Source organism: Gobio gobio (genome assembly GCF_949357685.1).
Source record: "Gobio gobio genome assembly, chromosome: 1".
NCBI classification, from domain to species: domain Eukaryota; kingdom Metazoa; phylum Chordata; class Actinopteri; order Cypriniformes; family Gobionidae; genus Gobio; species Gobio gobio.
Window position 1 is genome coordinate 3,965,527 of NC_137097.1, and position 11,451 is coordinate 3,976,977.

Consider the following 11,451-nt stretch of genomic DNA (forward strand, 5'->3'; position numbering starts at 1 on the left):
AGGCAGCTGCAGGGGGGGTCTAATTGACACGGTCTCTGCAGACACTTCAGGGTCATGCGTTGGTCATGTCTGGGCGCAGGTCCACCTTCTGATCTGGATACGGCCCGGATCCGGCTGACTGCAGTAAACCTCGGGATAAAACAGAGAGACTATCATTAGCGTAGATGCCATTCTTCTGATGATGTCACGAGTACATCAGATGTTATGGGAAGTGTTCCCGGTTCCGGCTAACCTAGTTAATGCAGCCTAACAATCATTTAATTGAAAAAGTGTTTTATGTGTATGCCACAGTAAAAAGATGTGTTTTTAGTCTAGATTTAAACTGACAGAGTGTGTCTGCTTCCTTAACAATGCTAGGAAGAGTTTCGGAGCTAAATAGGAAAAGGATCGACCGCCTGCAGTTGATTTGGATATTCTCGGTATGATCAACTGGCCAGAGTTTAGAGACCGCAGTAGACGTGATGGAGTATAATATGTTAAGAGCTCGCTCAAGTATTGGGGAGCTAAACCATTTAGTGCTTTGTAAGTAATAAGGAAGATTTTAAAACGATGTTTAATAGGGAGCCAGTGCAGTGTTGACAGAACTGGGCTAATATGGTCACACTTCCTGGTTCTAGTAAGAACTCGAGCTGCTGTGTTTTGGACCAGCTGGAGATTATTAATTAAGCGAGCAGGGCAACCACCCAGTAGAGCATTACAATAATCTAGCCTTGAGGTCATGAACGCATGAACTAACTGTTCAGCATTTTGCATTGAGAGCATATGCTGTAATTTAGATATATTTTTAAGATGGTAGAATGCAATTTTACAGATGCCAGAAACGTGGCTTTCAAATGAGAGAATGGTATCAAAGAGCACACCCAGGTTCCTCACTGACAACGAGGACTTGACAGAGCAGCCATCAAGTGTTAGACAGTATTCTAGGTTACTACGTGCAGAGGTTTTTGGTCCAATAATATATATATATTTTTTTTTTCAGAATTAAGTTGCAGGAAATTACTAGTCATCCAATGTTTTTATATCTTTTATAAATAAATAAAAATAATTTTGTATAAAGCAATCTCAGTACTATGATACGGTTTAAATCCTGACTGGAAACCCTCACAGATACCATTTCTTTCTAAAAAGGAGCATAATTGTTAGGACACTGCCATTTCTAATATTTTCAGACAGAAAGGGTAGATTTGAGGCCTGTAATTGACTAATTCTGTAGGATCAAGTTGCATTGTTTTAATAAGAGGTTTAATAATAGCCATCTTAAACGTTTTCTGTACATATCCTAATGACAGATTAATTGATGATATTAACCTCTAACCTTTTTTAATCTGATCAATGGTGCACTCGTTTCTAATGTACAACAGAAAATGGTGCTGATACTGCTAGTAATTTCCTCTAGTTCATTTGTGTGTTTATGTACACTGAGCAGCTGAGATAAATCTGGTTGGTTATTTTTGAATTTATCTATAGTGTTTGGGAGAATTGTTCTACCTGGTCGTCTATAAGGCAGAGCAGTCTGGAAAATATCATCAGTAGACAAGTTACAAGGTCCTGATCAGTGACATCAATATTTTCCAATCAAATCTAGTGTATGATTAAAATGATGAGTGGGTCCAGTCACGTTTTTTCTTGACCCCAAAGGAGTTTAATAAGTGTGTAAACACAACCCCTAGCGCATTGTTTGTATTATCTATGTGAATGTTCAAATCATAGACAATCAGTGTTTTATCGACAGTGACCAATAGGTCTGAGAGAAAAATCCACAAACTATTTTAAGAAATCACCATAGGGCCCTGGCGGTCTATATATGGTAGCCAAAGCAAAAGATAATAGGGATTTTTTTCTGAGAGTGTAACATTTAGCACAAGCACTTCAAACTAATTAAACCTTGTGGGGATGGATCTGGCAAATTAGCATTGACAGACAATGGCAACCAATACATTTGTGTTATCATTGACTATATGAACAAGTGGCCACAGGCATATCCCCAAAGCAAAGGCTGCCAGGGAGGATGCAGATTGCCTGTTAAAATTTGTGCATCAGTTTGAGGTTCTGACAGACCAGGGTAAAACGCTTATAAACATGTTCACACATAAAAAAAAAAAAAAAATACATTATTAAATACCAACTTTTTAAATATACACACCTTTCTTCTTTTCCCTGAGAACTTTAAGAAACTTTTTTAATATATAAAATTGAAGCTGAACAATCATATCTGCAAAGTTCTGAACATTAAAAGGTCCTTGTGTGCACCCTACCACCCACAGACCAACGGGCTTGTGGAAAGAATGAATGCAACAATACAGAGATATAAACAGTCATTTAATTCTAATTCTCTTCACACTAACCACAACTTTGCAAAGAACTAGATGATAATTCCCTGGCTGTTTCCTGCATAAGCCATTTTAAGTATTTCTACAAGTAGAGCATGCTGATATTAATGCATGGGTTCCTAGCAAATGCACATAATGATTATGTACACACTGAACACACTATTATCTAATTGGGATAAAAATGTCTACCAGATGCATGAAGGTAAAGGCTGTTTCCTAACTGCTTTAAAACGGAAAATAATGTTATTATATTGCAAGCTTGTCAAAGACAAGCCCAATGAATGGGACAAGCACCTGGATGCCGTTGTGATAAAGTTTGTGTGTGTGAGAGGAAGAAGGCAAGGGGTCGGCTGGTTTGGACACGGATCTCAATATTTATTTGTATATAACTTCAGTTCACTAAACGTGCGTGCACCTTGCACGGCTTTAACTCAAAACTTGATTCTCGGTTTCTCAACGGTTTGTTTCCGGCAGTTCCTCTCTGCAGCTCGTCTCTCACGTCCGTGTCCTTCCAGCTCTCTCTCTCCCTCTCACTCTGTTTGGGAGCGGCTTTATCCGGTCTCTCCGCGCCAATCACTGCAATCAAACACAGGTGTTCATTGTTATGCACTTGACCTACTTTCTCACCGCTCGTCTCCTCACTCTCTCCGTCCGTGCAGACCCCGCAAAACCACGCCCTCCTCGCCACAGCCGTTATGTTTTAACTTTGCACAAAGTGGCAGATGACAACAAAGTACTCACCGTACTTTTTAATGTTTGGAAGAGAGGCCCGTTACTCTGACAAAATACCTGTGCACTATTGGGTAACTGTAGATGTTAAATTTTTCCAATAATGATCATCAATGATAAATAGGTAGTACTTTTTTAACAGTAACAGTCCTGATTTTACATCCCCCTCCTTACCAGCATCTCCACCACCATTCCATGTGGTCTCTTCAGCCTACTCATGTATAATTCCTCAAGATCCCTACACTCATCTAATCAACTACTTCTTTCTATTCCTCGCTCTTGTTATAAGACTAAAAGTGACCAGGCTTTCTCTGTGGCGGCTCCTCTACTCTGGAACCGTCTCCCTCTTAATATTAGATCTTCCCCCTCGTTTGCTACTTTTAAATCATCTTTAAAAACAAATTTGTATTCTTTATGTTTTAACTGATGGTGTAAATGTTTTCTCATGTGCCCTCAAGGTTCAAATCAAATATGTAATTCTGTTTTGATTTTGTTTTAACTTTCTTGTACAGCACTTTGGTTACAACCTCTGTTGTTTTAAATGTGCTTTATAAATCAATAAACTAAACTAAACTACTCTCTCCAACCTGCTCCTCACCAGCATCTCCACCTCCTGCCCATGTGGTCTCTTCAGCCCCCTTCTCACCGGCATCTCCACCACCAGTGCCATCACCACCATTTCCACCACCAGTGCCAGTACTGTCTCCAACCTGCTTCTCACCAGAATCTCCACCCCCAGTCCATGTGGTCTCTTCAGCCCCCTCCTCACTGGCATCTCCACCCCCAGTCCATGTGGTCTTTTCAGCCCCCTCCTCACTGGCATCTCCACCACCAGTCCATGTGGTCTCTTCAGCCCCCTTCTCACTGGCATCTCCACCCCCAGTCCATGTGATCTCTTCAGCCCCCTCCTCACTTGCATCTCCACCACCAGTCCATGTGGTCTCTTCAGCCCCCTCCTCACTTGCATCTCCACCACCAGTCCATGTGGTCTCTTCAGCCCCCTTCTCACTGGCATCTCCACCCCCAGTCCATGTGGTCTCTTCAGCCCCTTTCTCACTGGCATCTCCACCCCCAGTCCATGTGGTCTCATCAGCCCCCTCCTCACTGGCATCTCCACCACCAGTCCATGTGGTCTCTTCAGCCCCCTCCTCACTGGCATCTCCACCACCAGTGCTATCACCGGCACCTCTGACACCAGTGCCAGAACTGTCTCCAACCTGCTTCTCACCAGAATCTCCACCTCCAGTCCATGTGGTCTCTTCAGCCCCCTCCTCACTGGCATCTCCACCACCAGTGCCATCACCGGCACCTCTGACACCAGTGCCAGAACTGTCTCCAACCTGCTTCTCACCAGAATCTCCACCTCCAGTCCATGTGGTCTCTTCAGCCCCCTCCTCACTGGCATCTCCACCACCAGTGCCATCACCGCCATTTCCACCACCAGTGCCAGTACTGTCTCCAACCTGCTACTCACCAGAATCTCCACCTTCAGTCCATGTGGTCTCTTCAGCCCCCTTCTCACCGGCATCTTCACCACCAGTCCATATGGTCTCTTCAGCCCCCTTCTCACCGGCATCTTCACCACCAGTCCATGTGATCTCTTCAGCCCCCTTCTCACCGGCATCTTCACCACCAGTCCATATGGTCTCTTCAGTCCCCTTCTCACCGCCATCTTCACCACCAGTCCATGTGATCTCTTCAGCCCCCTCCTCACTGGCATCTCCACCCCCAGTCCATATGGTCTCTTCAGCCCCCTTCTCACTGGCATCTCAACCCCCAGTCCATATGGTCTCTTCAGCCCCCTTCTCACTGGCATCTCAACCCCCAGTCCATATGGTCTCTTCAGCCCCCTTCTCACTGGCATCTCAACCCCCAGTCCATATGGTCTCTTCAGCCCCCTTCTCACCGGCATCTCCACCCCCAGTCCATATGGTCTCTTTAGCCCCCTTCTCACCGGCATCTCCACCCCCAGTGCATATGGTCTCTTCAGCCCCCTTCTCACCGGCATCTCCTCTCTGTTGCTCTCCTCTGTCTCCTGATCTCTATCCATCTCTCTGTTGCTCTCCTCTGTCTCCTTCTGATCTATATCCTCCTCTCTGTTGCTCTCCTGTCTCCTTCTGATCTCTATCCATCTCTCTGTTGCTCTCCTGTCTCCTTCTGATCTCTATCCTCCTCTCTGTTGCTCTCCTGTCTCCTTCTGATCTCTATCCTCCTCTCTGTTGCTCTCCTCTGTCTCCTTCTGATCTCTATCCTCCTCTCTGTTGCTCACCTCTGTCTCCTTCTGATCTATATCCTCCTCTCTGTTGCTCTCCTCTGTCTCCTGATCTCTATCCATCTCTCTGTTGCTCTCCTCTGTCTCCTTCTGATCTCTATCCTCCTCTCTGTTGTTCTCCTCTGTCTCCTTCTGATCTCTATCCTCCTCTCTGTTGCTCACCTCTGTCTCCTTCTGATCTATATCCTCCTCTCTGTTACTCTCCTCTGTCTCCTGATCTCTATCCATCTCTCTGTTGCTCTCCTCTGTCTCCTTCTGATCTCTATCCTCCTCTCTGTTGCTCTCCTCTGTCTCCTTCTGATCTATATCCTACTCTCTGTTGCTCTCCTCTGTCTCCTTCCGATCTCTATCCATCTCTCTGTTGCCCTCCTCTGTCTCCTTCTGATCTCTATCCTCCTCTCTGTTGCTCTCCTCTGTCTCCTTCTGACCTATATCCTCCTCTCTGTTGCTCTCCTCTGTCTCCTGATCTCTATCCATCTCTCTGTTGCTCTCCTCTGTCTCCTTCTGATCTATATCCTCCTCTCTGTTGCTCTCCTCTGTCTCCTTCTGATCTATATCCTCCTCTCTGTTGCTCTCCTCTGCCTCCTTCTGATCTCTATCCTCCTCTCTGTTGCTCTCCTCTGTCTCCTTCTGATCTCTATCCTCCTCTCTGTTGCTCTCCTCTGCCTCCTTCTGGTCTCTATCCATCTCTCTGTTGCTCTCCTCTGTCTCCTTCTGATCTCTATCCTCCTCTCTGTTGCTCTCCTCTGTCTCCTTCTGATCTATATCCTCCTCTCTGTTGCTCTCCTCTGTCTTCTGATCTCTATCCATCTCTCTGTTGCTCTCCTCTGTCTCCTTCTGATCTCTATCCTCCTCTCTGTTGCTCTCCTCTGTCTCCTTCTGATCTCTATCCTCCTCTCTGTTGCTCTCCTCTGTCTCTTTCTGATCTATATCCTCCTCTCTGTTGCTCTCCTCTGTCTCCTTCTGGTCTCTATCCTCCTCTCTGTTGCTCTCCTCTGTCTCCTTCTGATCTCTATCCTCCTCTCTGTTGCTCTCCTCTGCCTCCTTCTGGTCTCTATCCATCTCTCTGTTGCTCTCCTCTGTCTCCTTCTGATCTCTATCCTCCTCTCTGTTGCTCTCCTCTGTCTCCTTCTGATCTATATCCTCCTCTCTGTTGCTCTCCTCTGTCTTCTGATCTCTATCCATCTCTCTGTTGCTCTCCTCTGTCTCCTTCTGATCTCTATCCTCCTCTCTGTTGCTCTCCTCTGTCTCCTTCTGATCTCTATCCTCCTCTCTGTTGCTCTCCTCTGTCTCTTTCTGATCTCTATCCTCCTCTCTGTTGCTCTCCTCTGTCTCCTTCTGATCTCTATCCTCCTCTCTGTTGCTCTCCTCTGTCTCTTTCTGATCTACATCCTCCTCTCTGTTGCTCTCCTCTGTCTCCTTCTGGTCTCTATCCTCCTCTCTGTTGCTCTCCTCTGTCTCTTTCTGATCTATATCCTCCTCTCTGTTGCTCTCCTCTGTCTCCTTCTGGTCTCTATCCATCTCTCTGTTGCTCTCCTCTGTCTCCTTCTGATCTCTATCTTCCTCTCTGTTGCTCTCCTCGGTCTCCTTCTGATCTATATCCTCCTCTCTGTTGTTCTCCTCTGTCTCCTGATCTCTATCTATCTCTCTGTTGCTCTCCTCCATCTCCTTCTGATCTCTATCCTCCTCTCTGTTGCTCTCCTCTGTCTCCTTCTGATCTCTATCCTCCTCTCTGTTGCTCTCCTCCATCTCATTCCGATCTCTATCCTTCTCCTCTCGGTTGCTCTCCATCTCCTTCTGATCTCTATCCATCTCTCTGTTGCTCTCCTCTGTCGCCTTCTGATCTCTATCCTCCTCTCTGTTGCTCTCCTCCATCTCCTTCTGATCTCTATCCTCCTCTCTGTTGCTCTCCTCTGTCTCCTTCTGATCTCTATCCTCCTCTCTGTTGCTCTCCTCCATCTCATTCCGATCTCTATCCTTCTCCTCTCGGTTGCTCTCCATCTCCTTCTGATCTCTGTCCTCCTCTCTGTTGCCCTCTTCTGTCTCCTTCTGATCTCTATCCATCTCTGTTGTTCTCCTCTGTCTCCTTCTGATCTCTATCCTCCTCTCTGTTGCTCTCCTCTGTCTCTTTCTGATCTCTATCCTCCTCTCTGTTGCTCTCCTCTGTCTCCTTCTGATCTCTATCCATCTCTCTGTTGCTCTCCTCTGTCGCCTTCTGATCTCTATCCTCCTCTCTGTTGCTCTCCTCTGTCTCCTTCTGATCTCTATCCTCCTCTCTGTTGCTCTCCTCTGTCTCCTGATCTCTATCCATCTCTCTGTTGCTCTCCTCTGTCTCCTTCTGATCTCTATCCATCTCTCTGTTGCTCTCCTCTGTCTCCTTCTGATCTCTATCCTCCTCTCTGTTGCTCTCCTCTGTCTCCTTCTGATCTATATCCTCCTCTCTGTTGCTCTCCTCTGTCTCCTTCTGATCTCTATCCTCCTCTCTGTTGCTCTCCTCTGTCTCCTTCTGATCTCTATCCTCCTCTCTGTTGCTCTCCTCTGTCTCCTTCTGATCTCTATCCATCTCTCTGTTGCTCTCCTCTGTCGCCTTCTGATCTCTATCCTCCTCTCTGTTGCTCTCCTCTGTCTCCTTCTGATCTCTATCCTCCTCTCTGTTGCTCTCCTCTGTCTCCTGATCTCTATCCATCTCTCTGTTGCTCTCCTCTGTCTCCTTCTGATCTCTATCCATCTCTCTGTTGCTCTCCTCTGTCTCCTTCTGATCTCTATCCTCCTCTCTGTTGCTCTCCTCTGTCTCCTTCTGATCTATATCCTCCTCTCTGTTGCTCTCCTCTGTCTCCTTCTGATCTCTATCCTCCTCTCTGTTGCTCTCCTCTGTCTCCTTCTGATCTCTATCCTCCTCTCTGTTGCTCTCCTCTGTCTCCTGATCTCTATCTATCTCTCTGTTGCTCTCCTCTGTCTCCTTCTGATCTCTATCCTCCTCTCTGTTGCTCTCCTCTGTCTCCTTCTGATCTCTATCCTCCTCTCTGTTGCTCTCCTCTGTCTCCTTCTGATCTATATCCTCCTCTCTGTTGTTCTCCTCTGTCTCCTGATCTATATCCTCCTCTCTGTTGTTCTCCTCTGTCTCCTGATCTATATCCTCCTCTCTGTTGTTCTCCTCTGTCTCCTGATCTCTATCCTCCTTCATCAATCTGTTCTGACACGTTTTTTCAACCACTTTAACTTTGCCTCTTACCATGTATATGTTCTGTGTATGTATGTTTTGTTAGTTTTAGTCTGGTGATTTAGTTAATAAAATGTGTGCACAATATATGTTGGTTCTGAATCCCTGCTGCAAACAAATTGTCCCTTAAATGATCGATCTTGCTAATGCGCTCTAAGCACTTATGTAAATACAAAGGAAGAATTATTTTTCTGTGGCCATGAAAATATCCTTTTCTTAGAATTAATTAATAATCAATACTGAACATTCACAGGATGAACTGATTGATTGAATGTAATGTTAATGTATCTACATCAAGTTAATCTATTTAACTGATTCAAATATTCATAATTAATCATAATGAGTTATTTATAATTATTAATATTTCCCCTCTGAGCTAATTCGCTACATAAGTCTTCTCCTTGACTGAAGCACAGGCTCTACACTTCAGCTCAACAGAAACCTTTTTAAATCCCCAACATATGTTTAAACCTCCTCTGCTGAGATCTTGAGGGATCTGTTAGTGTTTGATGTTATGTTGGGATTTAAAGGGTTTCTGTTGAGTTTTGTAGGTCAATATTGAGCTGAAGAGTAGAGCCTGTGCTTCAGTCCAGAAGAAGATGTAGAGGAATTGTTCAAATGCTGCATGTTGCTTTAAAAGGAAGTAACTGTATTACACAGTGATATTTCTTAGTACGTTTTTTTTTTTTTAATTCGGCTAAATTTCAAATATATACAGTATATTTGAACATTATCTGCAGTTTAATAAATACAAATAAATTCCCGGTCCAACACGTCCAACACCTTTTCTATGTCTTTGTATTAACTTACAACTTTGAGTAAACTATGCTTGAGAAATTTAAGGCAGTCAAATTCCACATAATGTGAACAAGCTTGTTAGGAAAATTACAATTTACTGATCTAAAGGTAGATTTTTTTAACGTTACATGTGTCTGACAGCTAAAATCTTACTTTTGTAAGATATTATTCTCACATGACAAACATTTAAATATCTTAGAATGATGCATGGCAGTGTAATAATCTACCCGTAGTTAGCTCTTAAACATAGTAACGTTAATGTTAAAACAAACATAACAGTTAAAGGAATACGCCGACTTTTTGGGACTTTAGCTTATTCACCGTATCCCCCAAAGTTAGATAAGTCCATACACACCATTCTCATCTCCATGCGTGCCATAACTCTGTCTGACACACCCACTGCTAGCCTAGCTTAGCACAAAGACTGGAGGTAAATGGCTCCAGCTAGCCTACTGCTCAATAAGTGACAAAATAACGCCAACATTTTCCTATTTACATTTTGTGATGTGTATAGTTACATCGTGTACTAAGACTGATAGAAAATTAAAAGTTGCGATTTTCTAGGGCGATATGGCTAGGAACTATCTTCTCATTCCTGCGTAATGATCAAGAGCTGTGAGCCGTCCCATGAGTGCAGCGGTGCAATGATATTACACAGCGCCAGAAAATAGGCTAACTTCCGTCAACATACCCAACGTGACAACCAGAGTCCTGCTGGAACGAATATTGCTGGAACGTGTGAAAAACATCCTAACTGTGTCCGATACGGGTGCGGGTCGGGTCGGACAAGGGAGAACACGGGTCTAAACACGGGTTTAAAACAGTCACGTGCAAACGAATATATATAAAAATATATGCATATTTTTAGGAACACATCTACAAAAATATGCCTTGCCTGTATTTCAAGTTGATAAAATAATTTAAAATCCATATCAGTTTATTTGTGGCCGTGCGGCGCTCGCGCGCCCTCCCAGGAGAATCACAACCGCGCGCGCGATCTGCCTGCACTGCAGTCGTCGAGATGGATCCTGAGGAGTTGAAGAAAAGATAGCCACAAATGTGGAACTTCATCGCTGAGGAAACACGCAGATAACTGTGGTAACAAGCCAAGCTCAAGCAGTTCTATTCAACAGTATTTTTGGTTATGTTTCCTGAGTTTGGTCTCTTAGTACATTAAGCCACGTTAAGCGTTTTTCACGTTAAGCGTTTTAGAATGTCCCTGCTGAAGTTGTCCTTGTGTTAATGGTGGTGTAATAACTTCTGTATGCTGGCAATAAACATTTTTGTAAGTGCGTCTATAATGTGATATGCCAAACTGGTTTTATTGCGGGTCGCATGTCGGTTCTATTTTAAGCGGGTCAGGTCGGGTGCGGATTTTATTAAATTACGACTAAATATTCACAAAATATTCAACTAATATTACTGACCAGGGGTCTCATTTATAACCGTTGCGTATGCACAAAACAGGCCCTGAAAGAGGCGTACGCTACTTCTGACGCATAAGTTGTGATTTATATAAACAAACTTGACGGGAAAATGTGCGCACCTGCACACAAACTCTGACCCATGCGTACAAACTCTTTTAGTGAGAAAAGTAATGAAGTAAGAACAGTTTAAAACTCTGTTTTCATTTTGATATACACATTTACATTAATGTTCCAGTTTCATTAATGGCGATATGCACTGAAATGACAAAGTCATTACTCAGAATTTAAACAAAAATTATATGAATTTAGATTTTTTTATATGAATTTAGAATTTTAGACTTTTGATCAGTTTTCCTGTGACACGCTGTTTTAATGACAGTAAGGATTAATTACAGGTTTTAGTGAGAACGATGATCAGTGATGCACACTTACTTCGATATCACAGACACTGCAGGATTCGGTGGTCAAACGGTCCATTATCCGGTTTGAATATGTCCAATGATAATCTTACTGTACAACCACAGCTGCACAGACACGGAGAGTAAAGACATCTTCACAAAATTATGAAAAATACCACTGTATTTGAAGGATACAACTTGAAGAAAAAATTACGATTTGCACGTTTCCTTTTTTAAATACATTATGTCAGTGACGCTCTGAGTCAGATGATTGTAT